This window comes from Rhea americana, unplaced genomic scaffold, assembly GCF_003343005.1.
Source record: "Rhea americana isolate MKP2758 unplaced genomic scaffold, rheAme1 scaffold_1, whole genome shotgun sequence".
Lineage (NCBI taxonomy): Eukaryota > Metazoa > Chordata > Aves > Rheiformes > Rheidae > Rhea > Rhea americana.
Window position 1 is genome coordinate 8,086,190 of NW_028185038.1, and position 16,571 is coordinate 8,102,760.

Sequence of the window (16,571 nt, forward strand, 5' to 3'; positions counted from 1 at the left end):
GTACAACAAAACTACACAGAGCTCAGAGGGTATCTGGAGGCCAGAAAGCAAAACACATGCGCTGCCAGACTGATTTTTTTTCAGCAAAGAAAAGAGCTTGTAACATTTTTGTAATTCTCCTCCTAACGTCAGAGAACTTATGTTGCTGCACAGTCACTTCCCTGAAGTGAATGAACGCCAACCACTCTTTGTAATTATGCAGCCCTTCAATTCACTTTTTCTTAACTTTCCTTTCCACTGTGCTATATTTTACACAAAATATTTAATCAGGTTCATTTATCATGACTGGAACAGGCTGACTCATTCCACATTTATAATTAGAAAGGATTTCATCTAATGGATGCTGAGAGCTCAATAGGTGCAACAAGTCAATGGGTGAAGAGCGTGTTCAGCACCATGCAAAACCAAGGGTACATAAATGTATTTTATACAGAATTAGAAGAATACCAGATTTCTTCAGAAAATTTCCAGAACGTAAGGAAGCTAAATGTTACTGTGGTCCTGCACACCAGGCCCTAGCTTGAAACGCAGACATAAGGTTCTTTTCTGGGCCTGACACCGACCTTCTGTGACAACAGGCAAATTGTTCTACCTTTCTTCCTTCATCTCCTCAACACACCAAACGATGGTAGTGAAGGGTATCTTCCCCTGTTAAGCACTCAGGAGGAAGCTTAATTAATCAGGTTCAATCTATAGAATGTTAACTAACATGGTATTTCCTACATGGCTAATAACTTGAACATGTATGAAGAGTATTGCAGTGGTAACTTTTAAAAAAAACTTAAACTACAAGGAACAAGTTAGGAACAACTCTGAAAAAGTCCAAATGTCAARTTAAAATGATAGAGTTTTAGATGTTTCAAAATATCACAGTAGATACATGGAAAAGTGTCCCTTTTTTTGTCTGCAGTCTAAAGACATTCTACATTCTTTGTATTTATTTTTTTGCAATTACAATGCTGTGTTTGCCCTGTATAACAACCCTGAGCAGTGCAGATTGCTTTAACCCAACTCAGAGAAGGCAGATATTAACAATTGCCAATTAATTCAAACACTGTATGGTCAGCCCTGAAAAAGCTGTTCCACAATTGCCTATAATGGAGAGTCCTCATCAGTTACTATTGTAAAATGAAAGAAAAAGAACCATAGGGAAAAAGAAAAGTCTGAAAGTATAATKCAAGGAAAAATGGGTGAATAATAATGATTGAACTTTCACCACTGCTGCATTATGTCTTCTTGAATGTCTTTCTTGGGGAGGGAAAATACTTGAATTGCATTTGCTAAAGCTGTATAAAAATTGGAATTTGGAAGCTGATGATGGGTAAATTAGCTGAATATATTTTATGCTGGCAGGTATTTAACATAGGAGTGGACATAGCCTTAGCAATAAATCCTATAAAATAGGAATCACATACATATAGTGAAAACACAAATTTATCCAAACCATATCTTCATAGATATGAATACTTACAAAGATAGTAAGAAGCTAGTAAGTCACCTACCTCAGTTATCTAATTCTATTTAGGCCTGGATTCATAACACCTAACTTTTTAGTTATCTTCCTTAGCTCCTTCTATGTTTGTGAGATCTTAGACATCTCAGACCACGCTCTTAGAGATCTTTCTTTATTGATTACAGATGGGAAATATATAGAGGGGAAATAAAAGTGACTAATGCTGAAATACAGTCTGCATGACGAGAAACCTGCTTGTGCCTAGATTTCTGGTGCAGGGTAACCCTGCTTTTTCAAGAAGAGTGGCTGGGTTTCTTATGACGGCAATGGAAAGATATAATACCTTTGAAAAAATTAAGCATTTGTGCTGGGAGGACAAATTCTTCCTATTCAGGCTTTTATTTCTTGGAAACTTAGGGAATTTAGGTACTTCCTTGAAGATGACTGCTTTACTAAAAATCAATTAATTACCTAAATTTGGTATTGAATCTAACCTAATGTATCAGTTAAATGCTTAAAGTTAGGTAGGGTGAATGTAGGTCTTATCATTTCATTTGTAGAATGAACAAAACAGGTTAAGTTAAAGGTAAATACATGCATCTTGTTATGAAGAAACGGTCACTTTTAAGTTACTCGCTGTTAAACCTGTTATTCGAACTGTGTAGTTTATAAATTAAATGCAGTTTAATACAGCCATTTTCACCAACTGACACACTGACAAGGCAATTATACCCTGTTCTTAAGCTGTGACAATTACACCCTCTTCTTTAACGGACTCTCTGGCCATAACTTCTCCCCCACGTATGACTTCTCACAAATCCCTGATCTTCACTTTGAAAGTCCCCCCAGGACAATTATTTATCTGTTTGTTTATTCATTTCTCCCACTTTATCTTCCCTTTGCTTCTTTCCAACTTTTATGCAGTGAACAAGATTCCTGCCCTCACCCACTGCTGGCCCCGACTCGCTACAGTCGGGGGAATCTCCCTTTCCTAATTCTCAATAAAAATCTCTCATGTCTGTCGCACTGCGTTTAAGAGATACAGAATTAAAACCCAGCAGYTGGACAGGTTAGAGTGCCTGCCAACCACTGTATTACTGCCAGCTCAGTGCTGACCGGTGTTTGAACAGTCATTCCTGTTATTGGCAGCACCCTGAAGGGCCAGCTGAAGCCACCTTCTCCCTTGCTCCTCAGGGAACGCAGAGCTGCTGCTCACAAGGGCTGTAGTGTTGCCCTGCCTCACCCTCTGTCCTGGGAGGCTCAGTAAGATCAGAGGTCCCTAAGGTGCCCTTCTACTGTTACAAACCTTTCACTCAGACTAAAGTGCAATAAAAATTGTCTCTATACACTTAATTAATGAAATAAGTTGCAAAGCAAATTGTTCAAAAAGAGCATAGAATGGTTATCTAAATTTTTCATTTTAGTAGAGAGAAAAATGATGCAATTCTTAATTAATATGAAAAATTACATACTGCAGGTCATACCAATGAGGTTGACAAAGATGATTTTAAATAATTTAAGACAATAAATCTGTGTATAGCTATTAGAACACACAAATTAGTCTCTCATTTGAAATGCATTGCTCAGCTTTATAAAGCTGTACAAAACATCTGTAAAGAAATGGAAATATAAAACCCTGCAGATTTTCCCTTGCAATGAGTACCAAATAAGCAGAGACTTGAATTATAAGTGAGAGCAGTGACATATGCTAATGCATTTGTCATCAGATAATGCAATGCCATTAACTCATCTCATTTCAGATTCCAGCAACTGCATATCATGGCAGGTAACACAAGCTGCCACAAGATCCCAGAAAAAGATCCCAAAAAGAGAACAAGAATTTGCACGACTATAGTTTATGGGTATATTTCACCTATGGTGAGCAATCACTATTTTAACTGTGTTGGATTTCATGTTTAATGAGTGTCACATTCAGAAATCAGTTGACTCACTAAGTCCTATTAACTATATTGAGAATGATATATGATTAGTCTTATTAATGGTATTGAGAACAAAATACAATTAATCAAATCCCATTATTTTTGAGTAATAAATATGCACATTAAGCATAGAAGGCTAATTTCTAAATGTTGATATTCAAAATTGTCAAAATTACAATGAAAGTTGGGATCAGAAATTGCTTTTCTTACAGCCTACAGAAGCTTTCTTTTAGGTTACATTTAAAACCCAATTCTGACAAACACTTAGGGAGAAGAATAATTGTATTCATATGTATTCTCACAAAAATCAATACAGTATTAAGCACAGTTAAACAGCTACTAATCACACAATAAATTCAAAGATAATTTCCTCTTTAATATTTAGTTTAATAGCATTATTTCTCATTTAATGTAAATATTAGAAAAGTCTAGACCATAAATACATGCACAATATTGATTAAAACTTAAGATACCACAAATGTACTCCAAATGGATCTGTGACAATTTACAGCAGCTAAAGAGCTTCCTCCACGATACCTCTACTATATYTTTATCTCTTACATATGTAATTATGTGCTTAACCAATGGACTGGAATGACTTGTAGCAATTCTAGTCTATTGGATAAACAAGAGTTCAATTTAACATAAGATAAAGCTTCTCATAAATCTTCTAATTTACTGAGTAAATGTGTTTATATCAGTTACTAGAAAATATCAGCTGGTAGCTTTGCAAGTGTTCTAGAAGTGAATAAAACAGGTATCAGTGGTTTTGTCTGGACTTTCAAAATAGAAAAGCCACATGTGTTACTGCTGACTCACAGATATGGTTCAGTGATAAAGTAAATCCAGCTTTAGGGCTTCTAGCACCAGATCAAAAATGCCACAACCATAATACAAAAGTGCTGATCCAGTATTAACTCACTTTGTCATTTCAAATGTGTTAAAATGTTTTTGATGGGTTAAATTTTAGTGGCAGGTTTTTTTGGCAGACCAGGCACTGGCTGCCCAGGCAACTCTAACCTTATGCAGTTCTAACTTATCCTAAAACCAGCAGGAACTCTGCAATGTTTGCTGTGACTGAGTGGGCAGAAATGTAGTGTTCCTGCTCTGCATCAAGCATCAGCTGCCAGATGACCTGGCAGTAGACAAATCTGGCAGTAGACAAATCTGGCACTAGGGAGCAAAGAATCCTTCCTTGAGACCTCTCTTGGACATGCTCAAACCATGCACACTTGAGCAGTCTCACTGACCTCTACCAAGCTACAGCCATGAAGTGCCAGTGGGCTCATGTGACTGCATGTGCATGGCTTGCCTTAAAATAATCCCATAAAAGGTATTTCTCTAGCATTGCTTTAAGCTATCATTTTCAAAAGTTGTCATTAAATCTGCATGACTGGCAGAATATGGGAGTTGTGAGCTTTTATCTGTTTATGACATAAATTGGACTGCATTTAAATACAAACCTATATTTTCAGACACCTGAGCCTGCATGTAGGAATATTAAACTGGGCTGTGATTCAGATGTGTTTATTGTCCTTTAAACTCAGTTGTTCCAATGTCTCAACATTTTGATAGTAATGGTTTCAAAAGAATAAGATGAATTTTATTAAAATAAACAAAAGTCTTAAACTTCCATTATAATTTCATATTTAACGCCTTTGGTACCAGTATATTTAGAAGAATACCACTGAAAGTCAATATGAATAATCATATTCATATTTAATTAATTAAAGCTTKGTTAAACACAGATATCTGAAGGCACAAATACAAATCTGTATGTTTGCAGGTAATTATTGAAATTAGTCACTAGAGAAAGGAGATGTGCAGAAACCCTTTGAGCATATTTTTCTACTGTAATTTTCCTACTGTTATTTCCAAATATCTTTTTAGATTCCATAAGAAGAAAAGCAATATAACAACAACATTGCCCAGCTCGAGTAATATTTATCTCCTTCATTCTTCTACACTTTTACTGCTAATCTTCCCAGAACTTACTTGGGTTATAGCACTCATCTTTTCATCTTTAGAAATGGGTCTTTTCAGTGCTCTATCAGGGCTGAAATACAGAACATTTGATTAAAACCCACTGTCTGAAGTTAGGGTGTATCTACAGTCTGCACGACAGTATCTTTCTGCTTAACTATGCTCATCATCAGAGATACAGACAACTTCCAAGGAATGCAGAAGCACCATAATTGACCATCCCACGGAGACATCACAGTCAGTGACCAGAACCACCCCTAGTGCCAGCTCTTGGTCTTGCCTAAACAGCCTATATTCTTGTTTCAGAAGATTCAAGGTTTGTACTGGATTTAGGCACAGGGCAGCTTACCCTGGCTTGAATGGAAAGGAAATAAGGGGAAAAACAGATCCCCTTCCAGCCTTTCTGTTTCCCTTTTTCCCCAAGCTCATTCCTCCCAGGCCTCCTTTGAATTGGCCTGGCCAATAACTTCAAGACATGTTGTTTAGGAGGACCTGATACACACTATGTAACTTCCGGAAGCAACTGGTTTCCCTTTGGGGGATATAAGGTATCTGCCCTTTTCATGTATGTCTTAGAATACACTTTCAGGGAAGCTACTGTATTCCCAGGAGGAGGATGGAGGTTAGGAAATTGATGTGCCCATTCCAAAGGGAAACAGAGGGGGAGACTTACTGGTCATGATTAGTTAAATGGAGTCACATAGTATGTGGTGAGACATTAACTGTGGGCTAAACTTACTTTTCAGTCCAACACATACATCTAACACAAGAAAGAAAACACCAAGTGTTATTCTTTAAACACCTGGAAAGGGAACAGAGGAGTCTGGAGCGCACAGATAGCACGTGAGATGCACRTGGCTCTCAACTGGAAAGTTGAAGGGCCACTGATAAAGAAGCACACAGAAACTGTGTCATGGTTTGCTTTGAGGAGTCCAGTCTTCTATACAAACTTTTACAAATCCTTCTTTAATTCTAACTCAAGTAACTGGCATGAAAAGAACATCCCTCCTCACCACCCTATGTGCATACCATCTAATCAGGTAATTTTATAGGGAAATTAATTTTGGTAGTAAGTGGAACTCTTTTGCACCCTTTGCCTTAAGCTTTTTACAGTCACTTTATGTGTCATAGCATGTTGTTTCAATGGAATTAGTAAAAGAACAAAAATGGGGTTTCTTAGTAGCTGAGGCTATATTACTTCCTCTAATATACATGTCAGAGTACCCTAAATATAAGTTACAATATAGGTGGTTAGGCCCTGGAGCAACCTAGCATATAGTTTTCATAATACTACACCGAATTCTCCGTGTAGTCACAGGATTCGGAGTGCCAGCTTACACTTCAGGTGCTTGCTAAATGAAAAGCCAAGTTCCCTAAATATTGAATGAGGAGCAGTAAGTAGCTACTTACATAGTGGACTGACACGGAATGATAAATGATGAGTCTCTGGAAATGGACTGTCTCCGGCAAACTTGGGCAGAAAATAACCAACAAAACTGAGTACGTTGATGCTGGTGTTACTGAAATGTTTATGTAGATCTTCAGATATTTTGTATCGTATAGATTATAAAGGAAAATGCTTCCAATGTCACAACAACATCTCTACAACTCTTGCAGTATAGTTCTTGAGTTCACCTTGAATTTTTATTTTAACAGAGCTATAAAGATGATATGTAAGTTAAAACCTATTGGAAAATGGAAAGTTGAGTATCTTTCAAAGGTCAGCTCACAACAGGTAATATTCAAATGAATAGCTTCCCAAAAATAGGGTTTTCAGAGCATAATATATATTGAAACATTATAAATAAGGATTTTGTGCAACAAAATCAGGAATCTCAGCTACTGCTTAAAAAGTAAAAGAAAGATAACCTCTTCTTCAGTGTCCTCAGTTCTGAGTGCCTAACAGTTCTGATTTTAAAGTTCTCTTTTTGTTACAGTGAATATAACATTTTATTAAAAAAAATCACGGTGGAATGCCCTGTTGATTTAAATCCTTGGTATATTCAGCAAAGCCCTAGTTCTGCAGTTGACCACAAACAGGTGGCCTTTTATACCTGCAAGGATTTCTCAGGTCTTTAAATGGGATCTGATTAGGTGTACATGCCCTTCAGGTCAACCTAATTTGGAGGATTGGACTCCAATGGAAACAAAACAAGATCGGTGAAAACAGTGTGTACAACTCCACAATGATGTTAACATTTACCTGTCAGAACCTCTCATTGCTATTACACAAAAAACACCTYAAAAAGCAAGAAGATACTGCATCCCACAGCTCACTCAATTACAGGCTTACTTCAATTACTACAGATGATTTTATGACACAGGCTCCTGAGCACTAACAGACCGATAGAACTCTTATTAAATAAGCAATAGAAATATGGCATTGAAATAAGCACTGAAATCAATAGAGTTGATTTGACCTTGACATTACACAGAGATTGCTTACTCATCTCACATAAGATACTGAACATCTGTACGGGACAATCACATTGCAATTGCATACTATGAGGGTGTAACAACTTTTGATTCTCAGCTTTTTCTGGCCTACCTGTGAACTCCTAAATGTTAAAATAGCTCTCAGTTTGTCTTCACAAAAGTTATGCTGCTTAATAAAGGAAACTCATTCCCTTTCAAATGATTCTGCGATGCAACAAACATCTCCCATTAAGAACTCGAGTTATTAAAAAGTAAACTGGAAATGCTGAGAATGGATTGACATTCTGTGGATGTTTGGTGCTTAACAGTAGTTTAGTATTTTATTAATTACATACTTTATTCCAGTAACTTAAGAATATTCTGAATAAAGTATAGGAGTGCACAGGGATATAACAAGCAAAACTCACACGAGAGGTATCATAATTAAAACCTGCTACTGACAGCACAGGAAAAGACTCTAGTGGGTCACACTTAATTATAAATGAGTTTGATAATGAAAGACAATTTAATTACACAAAAAAAAAAATGAAACATGCTAGTTTTAATGCACACATATATACTGGGACAAAATAGAACTACTTCACTGAAGAAAACGTTGGACAGATGATGTCAAAGAATTTTAATACAGTTTTTCCTCTCAGAGGTGAACTGAATGTCTCAACAAATCTTTCAAAAAATCCACTCAAATGCTTTTGTCATGAAAAGGAATGATACATYATGAATCTGTTAAACAGATCTTTCAGTGAGGGAAGGAACAAACATTTTATTTATGACAGCAATGGTGAACATTTTTCTTGAGACACCGTAGCGTTAGAAAGCTGTTAGTGTTTCAGTGCTTTCAAAACTATTCTATTTAGAGACAACAATGCCTCTGAGTCATTTTCTCTGTGCATCTGTGTTTCTTGTCTCACCTAATGCATTATCAGGGACATTTTTATCTCTAGGAATATTGAGTGAAAACAGGTTTAATTCCTTAGGAGTGTCTTTCCCTCCTGTAGCTTGCCTCTAGTTCATTCTCCATTTGATAGTATTTTCTTTCTGAAGGTAGTACTAAATCTTGTACTAAATAACTGTGATGGTCTAAATAACACTATGAAATTAGGAGGAAGGAGAAAATTTATTCACAGAAACATTTTCAATCAGACAAAAAAAAGGCATTGAGAAAAGAAAATTCTTGTGCTTTTCCCTCCAACTTTCCAAAAGATAAGGAACGTATTTGGTCTACATTTACAGATTTTTGGCCATACAGCTAGGGATATGGCCCATGATGAGAAACATCAGCTATTATAATCAAATAATACCCACAGATATATTTAATAGACCTCTCTGTCTATATTTTTTCCTCAAAGCATGGTCTGTTCTGCTGTTAATGGCATCCCATGGCTCACAGATCCACAGWACTGAAGGTGGGACTTTGTTGACATGAGTCCTTTTAATCCAAACCCAGTCATTCCTGCTCCATGGTCCTTTGAGGTAAGTACGGAACTAGCACAAGAAGCAGCATTTCCACCTGAAAAGACTATACTTTCAGGTAGTACCATTCCCTCTTCACTCTCTCCCATTAACAATGGATAAATCAGAAAGAAAAAGACATAACAAGCAATCAATTTGGAAAGAAAACTGTTTCTATACAAAGCACTTTTCAAGTTTTCCACATGGTGTCAGTGGCTCCTCTCATCTTTTTCAAAGCAAGGAGTTTGATTAATACACATGCAGCTAGACTCATCTTTGCTTCAGTCACATTTCAATTGTACATTGAGTCTGTAAACACTACTATACATAATATTCTTATCACTGATGCCTTGCACTTTAAAAAATTGTCACATTTGCAATTTACATGTCAAGCTTGTTATTAGTGACTCTCTTAAAAATTGTATTTGACTAAACACTTTTTGTTTGTGCCTAACTTCTTCCTCTTAAACAGATTCCCTTATTTCTTAAGGACCAGCAAACATGCAAAATAAAGACTATCCTTCTTTAAKATAACCAGCACTGAATGAACTCTACATCCAAAATACAATCCACTGACAAAAGCACTACCTTTTTCAGATGCTCAAGAGGTCCAAAATAGATGTTTTACTTTAATTGCACAAAATCAATAAACTGTCCTACAGAACATTCTTATTGATTTATGACTCATGACATACGCTACTACCACTGCTATTTTTAGTGTTTCACTGTAAGGAAGTGTGACTGTATTCAGAACACTGGCTATGCAGTATGTGCATCTCAAGGATTAATCTTGAATTTTAGATTTACTTTACTTATTAAAAATAAGTTGCAGCTGGTTTCTTTATGTTCACCAAATTAYAGTTTGCTTTTTTAAAATAGCATGTGAAATGTCACTCAGTGAATACATATCATGATTTTAATACTTGGGCTTTCAAGAACTTGTATGAAAAATAGGACACAAGGATTATAATGTCATTTACAACTGTACTTGCACATGGCAGTGTGCTCTGGCAGCCTATTAAGCCACCCAAACAGTGTCCTGATGCCACATCTTCCTGCTCATGATGCCCAAGCAGTCTTGATCCTAAGGACAGTCCGTAACTGCAGCAGGGTCTACCTGACTGTTTGGATGGACAGCACAACCACGAGATTAAGATGCCCTTCAAAAGGCAGCTTAGGTACACTGTCTCTTTCCCACTCTGATACCTCATATTTTCCTCCATAGCATTTAGATATTATAGCAGTAAGTAGCAATACAGTAAGTAGTAATACTACTATAAGACTCTTTATTCCTGCCTGTAGCCATAAAGAGTAGTGACATTAGAACAATGGTCACCAAGACAGCAGAGGAGGGAGAATTTCCTCTCGCATGGATARAAGAGTGCCTTACCTTGCAGACCTACAGAGTCCTACACAGAAAGACTGCAGGTATGCCTGTTAATTTTTATTTCTTGTGTCACTTTTTTTGTATCCTGTCTAAGCTAGGTTCCATAGAAATCTCTGAAATTAAGAAGGTACGGAAAGACACTTGTGCAGATTTATAAGAATTAGCTGCTTCTTAGCCATAAGGCCRTTCACTTTGGAATTCCCTGCCCAGTCTGCCACTACCGCCAAAGCAAATGAAATACTTCACCCCTCAGGCATCTCAAGATTTCTCTTTGAAGACTGCAGAGTACAGCAATTCTGGCCAGTGTATGGCAAGACTCAGAAGTCACCCTGGCACTCTGCCAGTTTCTTCTCTTATGTCTTGCCATTTTATTTCCCAGAATATTCCCACTGGCCACAAGGGACTGGCATTTGCTCTTATACACAGTCAGATTGTTTCTGGTTCCTTTAGATAATCAAACATTTCCTAAATTGACTATCATATATACCAAAATCCACACACAAACCTCTGTCCTTTAGCATTCCCACTAGTAGAACCTCAAATACACACGATCAGCTCCAGCTGCACCAAGATACTAATAAGCTACAATGTGACACCGTACCATAAGAGACACTGCCAGGAGAATCAAATACTTTAGCACTCTGTGATAACACTAATTTCAGTTTTTAAAAGGCTAATGCACCCTGATTACCATCTCTTCATGTGCCTTATTTGTTGAAAATAAAATACATACCTGTGCAATTTCTGTATTTGGAAACTATAACAAGGGAATCATTAATACTAATTTTAGCATACAGTAGGTGATATTATGAAGTATAAATATAATAAATATAATCTATACCGCCAACTGATTCTAACTGATTCTATATTCACTATATCCCTTATTTTTTTAAACAGCGTATCAGTCACTTAGCAAGAACTGGGAGACAGAGTAGATTTATGGATTGCTAACAGATCACAGACTATTTTTCTTCTAGGTTAGTGTTGGAAAATCTCTTCTATTCATAGCCTGCATGAAAGGAATTGGTGACCTCAATAAGTTATTGAAAAAATCCATCCAGTGCTGAAAAGCCACTATTGCATCTATTATTATAATTAGTCTTACCATTACAACTCACTGTCAGGCTGAGCAAGAAGACAAATGYAGGCCCTGATCTAAAGCCAGTAAAGGAAATAGAGTAATAGCAATATGTTTTCTATACTTTATCTGTGACCAATATTTAACTTTAATGGCCACATTTTTCAAAAGTAAGTACCTAAGGGTAGGCATCTAATTCTACTCCTACATTTTCTAAAATTCTTAGCATTTTCCAACTCCAGAATCTAAAGCAAGTTAGTATCCATAAAAATCAGGGCTCCATTTAGGAAGGACCTCAGATATTTAACTTGAAATATCTGTTATTGAATAGTCTGCTTGCAAAACAGATCGTTTCACTACCTTTGGCTTCAGATTTTTTTTAAAAAAAGAAAGGAAAATTCTCAAAAGAACAATGAAATACACTATAAATGAACACCTTTGATAATACAGAACTATGGAACGTGAGCTGCACCCCATTGCTGTATCCAACAGTAGTGTTACCTACTTTGTTTATCAATCTGAGGTTTAATCTTGCTCAGTTTCTCTGGGATAAAGCTTGGCATATATTTGTTAAAAGAAAAGAACTATAAAAATGAATCCTAAAGTTATAGATATTCTTAAAAGTTCTTGAGGAAATTAACACCTTCATGAAACTGAGTTGACTTTGTAGCGCTTCAGACTTCAAATCTAAAAAACAGATTCARGTTAAATGGTGGATATCACTATGATTAGTACAGCTTTTCAATGAAACTTTGCTTGTCAACAGCATGAAATTACCATTAGTTTCTTAACATCAAAATGAAAGTATGTGGACAAATTAACTATATAAGATCTAAAGATAATCTCTAAAGAAAACTCTATAAAACTGTATGTATGAATTAATCATGTATATGATGAYGATAACCATTAGATAAATTTTATCAAAGTACAGATAAGACAAAGAAASAGGTTACTGTCTTGGAGTATTGTCAAGTATGAACACTGAGTGAGCACCGAGTCAGGACAAAGACAACTCGTAAAGGAATTAAGTGGGAAGATGCTGCTGTTGGAAGGAAACCACAGACAGTCATCAGGCAAGGTGGGGATCTCATGGCAGCTGGTATCTACCACAAGGGAAAGCAATGTCATATCAGTCTCTTAGAATAAAAGATGGAAAGATACAGCAGGTAACTTGGAGCTCCAGGGAAAAGTAATCCCAAATATGTGGACAACACTGTTTGCAAGCAAGAAATGTGCAGCAAAAATGAAGCGACTTTAAAATGATCTCACAAATTGGAAATGGCTCTTCAATTACAGGGTAYAATATGCCCTTTAATGAAACATTTCTAGGTAAGAAAAATCATAAGGTTTTTATAGATCACTTAGCTGATCCTGGAGCATTTCTGGTTTTTGTTGTTGTTCTTTTTGTTTTTTAATAAATCACTTTTTCTGTGGGTGAATTATGAAACCTGATTTGAATTAAATATCAAATAATAAATAATGTAACTTTCAGCTCATCACTTAATCACAATCAGAAGTGTACTAGTATAAAAAGAAACCTAAATGATTTTAGTCTCTTTTTTGGCTCAGCACTTGCTGTTTACAGAATGAAAAGTGTTGTTCTTGGGTACATCCTAAAACAGCACCAATTTAGGATAGCACATACACGGGATACGTAATTTTACATTCCTCCCATGATTGTGAAGCAATGCAAAAGAAACACACCAAGGGAGAAAATGTGATTCACTTAAACAAGACTCCTGTATTAAAGAGCTCACAACTTATCTCTTAGGTCTTGCAGGCTTGCTGTAGTCTTCTTAGTGAAGATGACCTATGAAACCTACCTCAAAACCTTGGAAAAAAAATAAAACCAAGGCCTCTAGAAACATAGTAATTCATGGTTTTGGTACATATTTTGCTCAAGCTTAACAAATAGTCCAGTTTTAACAGACACAGCTCACATCTGTAGAAAATACACCAGGGCAGCACACATTTTCATACACAGCGAAAATGTGAGCAATGTTAGAAAAAAACATTCTAAATTACTGACATAGTTTGGCCTGTTTTAAAAAATATTTTTTTAAAGCTGAAAAAAAATCATATGTTTCAGCTCATTTGTGCTTAAAACAGACTATTCAGGAGCTAATGACACAATGTGCCACTGCAGATCTTACAGTCAGATTATGACTTCCTTTACGCATGACTGACTTGTTTCTCTCAAAAGTAGTTCTCCATAAACAAAGATGGATGACTTGAAAAGACACTGAGCTTTGTGTTTATCTTAGCTGAGTATAAATCAGGAAAACTACAGCAAAGTAATGCCTCAATGGCATCACTGTGCAATAAAATAGATGGGAGAGCAGAATGCAGCTTACTGCACACAGCATGCAAAGTGGTATTTTAAAGTTTCACTTTTAATTCACTGATTTCTTTTGCTAATCTGAAATCATGTAACGATTATTCGCTTCCCTTACCCAAGAATGATTTTGCATCACCTTACTTCCTTACTTCAAATCCCCCAAAGTCTAATTTAGCATCCCTGAAGCTTAGTTAGCTCATCGCCTGCCACTAAGCAACACTTTGCATCTGAGGTGCCCCTAGTCAGGCCTGGGGGCTACACGCTCTCTCCGGCACTCCAGATGTGGCCTAACGCAGCAGGCAGCAGTGCAGAAAAATGCTTCTGTGTCTGTGCCTCTGCAGGGCAGCAAGGCCACAGAGTGGCAGAGGACCACMTGATTACCTGAATACATTCCCCCTGTTGTTGTTGTAGGTTTAGAGGGACTCCGGGGAGACGTAAAGGAGAAACGAAGAGGGCTTTGCAGTGAACGCGGGAGTGGCAGGAGAGCTATGACACAATGGGCATTTCATGTGCAGCGAGCAAAGAGAAATTGCATTTTCATATCAATGACATTTTAGAGAAAAGAAGCAGCCAAGAGAGACAAAGAAAACAGGGTTCTGAGCTTCCAGGGAAGGCTCCTCCATTTAAAGATGCAGTGTATAAGAGAAAGCACCATCATATTTTCTGCTAATTATGATACCATGTGCACTGCACTGCCTGCATGCTTGCCTGCAGCAGTGTGATAGGCTGGCACCAGGGAAGCAAACCTCATCTTTAAATCATCTTTAAATTGAGATGCAAAGTCTTCATAAAGATATGCACAAATTCTACCAGAGGTTCTTAGGCCTAATAATGTTTGCTAATACAGTAAGGAAGAATAATTCCCTCAGCTTTAGGGATTATCAGGTGAAATTCTCTGGTTAGAGCTATGCATAAAGTTTGGCTAGATGATTAGAATGGTCCTTTCTAACTTTAAATATCTACACAGCTATCTGACATCTTCTATCTGGAGTATATAGTCCAGATAATACATTTTTTAACTTAAAGAGTCATTGAAATATCTTACCAAATAAAAATTATTTAGAGTCTCTGAAAAACATACATATACTGAAAAGCCTCTGATATTAAAATCAGTAAGGCAAAGGATATTGAAGACCGTTTAAGTTCTAAAAGATGAGATTTTAAAAATACGCCATAGCTATACAGAACAATATTTAGAATAAATTATATAGCTTATACAAACAAAATTATTTACATTTTAATATCCATCAGTGTGTGTTTTTCTTGTTTTCTGTAATATGAGACTTAATCCTTGAGAAATCACCAAATGTAAAACTAAGGACACATTAAGAGAAGCTTCAAGGGAGTGATAGGTCTAACATCACATCCTGCCTTCTGCTCCTCAGCCCTTGCAACCAGAAGCATATTTACAAGGAGGGCATGCAGTAAGCTCTGTGACGGGACAGCCAAACGACTCCCTCACTGCAAATCACATTTTGACAGTCATGGCATAGGCTTCCCAGGGGATTTATGCATAAGTTTAAAGCAACAGTACGTTTTGCAGCAGCTGAAGACCACAAGACACTTACTGACTATAAACTGAGAACTGGCATATTCAGCCATTTGGAAAGGAAGGATAACCTTGCAATAGGTATGGGATGGGACGAGAGGGGATGAGTTGGGATGGGATAGGACAGAGCAGGATAGAATCAGAATGGAAAACTGGTAAGAGATGTTCCTAATTTGGTCCCTGTCCCAGTCACTGTAATGTGCTTGCAGAACTCTAGCAGCAGGCTCAGCAGTATCATTATCCCAATTATAAATAACATAAAGCTTAAGAATAGAACTTATTTTTGGTCTGACAGAAAGCCTGAGCAGTGCTGAAGACTGAACCTAGGCCTCCAAGTCCCACACCTGCATCCTTACCATCAACAGGTTGATTTCCAGAGGTATGTTTTGACAGGGCAATCTTCCATGCTAAATGTAACTACAAATTTTGCATAAGACTTGAGAGACTTGAGTGCTTCTCCTGTGATTTGGTGGCATGGGCTTTTCTGAAAGGTGTATGTGTTGAGGGACTATGTGGATTGTTTTTGGTCTCTTGAGAAAATATATGTGTCTGTTTGCAAATGAATGAACAATAAAATCTCAGCTGTACAAAGCAGGGGAGAGGAACAAAACTGCATTTCTCCCTAGGGAAGACTACATGTTCTTTCCTTCTCTAATTTCTATAGGTTTGCAAATACATTTAAGCCCCCTGGGTTCTCACTATTGTCTTTCTCAGTAACTGGCTCACCACTGTAGGAATTTGTGGCAGAAAGTGTTAGCTGGGTTGTAATGAATCCCAAAAGGCACAAATGACATATGCCACCATTTTCAGCATGTTTTTTGCACCAGGAGAAAACAGTTGTCAAGAGAAGCTCTGAAAAGTAATTCTCTATCTGAGATTCCTCAGACCAGGTAGCTGTTCAAAATCATTTCTTAGTAAAAAATTACTTTGCATGTGGCACACATATTCTCTGCCT

General features: G+C 36.9%; 1 protein-coding gene across 3 annotated transcripts in view; it reads right to left on the reverse strand.

Annotated features, from left to right (window-relative positions):
• The window catches only part of MAGI2 (membrane associated guanylate kinase, WW and PDZ domain containing 2), a 575,799-nt gene that overhangs the window by 363,559 nt on the left and 195,669 nt on the right, over positions 1 to 16,571 (reverse strand). The window lies entirely within an intron of this gene.